The sequence below is a fragment of the Penaeus japonicus genome, unplaced genomic scaffold, assembly GCF_977035675.1.
Source record: "Penaeus japonicus unplaced genomic scaffold, GWHDUDI00000001_assembly GWHDUDI00000017, whole genome shotgun sequence".
Lineage (NCBI taxonomy): Eukaryota > Metazoa > Arthropoda > Malacostraca > Decapoda > Penaeidae > Penaeus > Penaeus japonicus.
The window spans coordinates 19,113,987-19,116,486 of NW_028234419.1; positions in this window are offsets into that span (position 1 = coordinate 19,113,987).

Sequence of the window (2,500 nt, forward strand, 5' to 3'; positions counted from 1 at the left end):
ATGAAAAATGACAAGTATAAGTATCACTATTACTGCAAGCAGAGAATCTCGCGTGAAAGGTAAAAATTCTACCACTGAACTGCCAAAGCCTCTTATGGATTTTTTTCATTTTATACATTAAGCTTTACAGTTAATAATACCACTGCTGCTGCTGCCGTTACTAATACTGCCACTATTATTATTAAATATGGGACTATTTTCGGCATTATTGTTATCAAAACTGTTTTAACTGATGTTGATAACGACATTTCTATCACCATTTTCAGGAGAGAAGGTGAAAGAAGTCGCGTGGCATTTGGGAGGGAGTGAATGGAATCTATGAGCAATTAACTTACTTAATTAAATACACATTAGATTTAAAACAGCTTTTTTTATATGATTGTAGATTATTGTTTGACTCGTTAAAATTGGAAGAAGGTTGTCATGGGAGTTTAGTGGTGAGCATTCTATTTGGAGTCGGAGGAAAATTAGCAATGGCGAGATGTATGTATATATACATAGATTAATAGATTAGGTAAAAAGAATCGTAAATCTAATGAAATCCTATTACAAAGAAAAAGAAAAAGAAGAAGAAAAAAAAAAAAAAAACGAACCAAAATATCGCACTTCCCAAAGTCACTTTATCAAGGAAGTTCATTTTTCACAGTCTGATTTATAACGTAAAAAAAGGCATCTTTGTTCTTCCTATGGGCTGCTAGTTAACACAAGGTCTGCTTACACACCTTGCTCTCTTTATGCACGGTTCGACAGTCACTGTAAGTGATCTAGGCAACAGGATTATATATATGTATATATATATATATATATATATATATATATATATATATATATATATGTATGTATATATATATATATATATATATATATATATATATATATATATATATATATATATATATATATATATATATATATATATATATATATATATATATATAAGTGTATTACGATAATTAATAAATTGATGTTTCTAATGACGTACCTCCCCCCCACCACACACACACACAAACACATACTAGTTACACAGACTCAAATAAGACCCTTGCATCGAAATATGTTGGTCGTGTTGCAGAGTGCAAGACAATTCATCGCTAATAGGACTGGCAGATAACATTGTTTTGGTAATTACATTAATTACTGGAGTTTCTGCCGAATGCGTCCCCGTCTGAGTTAATTACCATGCAAAACATGTGCTATTTATATGACCACATTCTAAATTTCACCTTAATGCATTCCAAACTTGATATTTCCCATATATATTTTTGCCATTCGAAATATGATTCCTTTTTATTAGTATTTCCACACGTTGACTACATGATTGCATGACACAATCCGGATAACAATCAGGGCAAACAAGTGAACGAATTCAAATGCTTTTGATTTAAGGCAAATTAATGAGAATCACGAGTGAATGATGTTTTGTTGGTGCCTTTGATTTCCTTTGCAACATTTTTTCTTGGGAAAACAAATATAAAAATAGGTACAAAACTTATCTTGTGTAAAATAGAAATAAAGATTACTTGTTCGACCACGGATATACTGAGTTGAATACTTTCCCTCACTCACGATTCAATAAATCCTCTTGAGTAAGTTATACTCATCCTGGTTTCGAGGTTTCTGTGAATATGGATGTGAATGTAGTAAAAAAAATGAAGAGGAGAATTGAATAAAGTTTCTGTTCTGTGATATAGGAAACAGCCAAATCATCCCTTGCAATATTAGGATGATAATGCATTCGGTAGGATCATAGAATTTACAAGATGAGCTTTTCTGAGCATATTCTCAATTTCATGATCACAAAATCCCTTGTGAGCAGTTCAGCCAAATATTGCTGGAGGAAGGTTCCGAGAAGTTAATACTATGCATTAAAAGAGATTTACAAGTCAAAACGCCTCTCCCTCTCCCTCTCCCTCTCTCTCTATCCCTCTCCCTCTCTCCCTCTCCCTCTCCCTCTCCTGAACTTCTTTAATACGCTTACCCTTACCAGCTTAATACCCCCATAAACGCACCCATTTATCTCTTTCCGCACTATAAACCCACAACTTCAAATGGGCGTGTGCAAGATAAACAATAATATCGGCAACAAAACTCTTATCTCCAATGCGACGTGTAAACTGTCTACCAAAGTTTAAGCCAGATATACACAACATATTAAATCCACCTCTGAGACAGGCAGTCAGGTGACGTTTTCATTATTCGAAAACGCCATTTAATCGTTAACTCTCTCCTTCCAATAAATACCTTGAGAAACGCTTCGTTGGGAGTCTATGAGCAGACCCAAAGAAAGGGATTTGAGCCCAAAATGCAGTATGTGGCATTATATACAAGACTTTAATGAGGGAAGGAATGATGGATTAGGGGCAGTAGTGGCTGTTTGCCAACTCACGTAAGGAGTATATAAAACTATCTCTATGTTACGAGTCACTCTTTTTTCTCGCCTTTGCTTTCTCCTCAGTTACTTCCCTATTACGCGCATTAAGACCGTCAGGTCTGAGGGCTC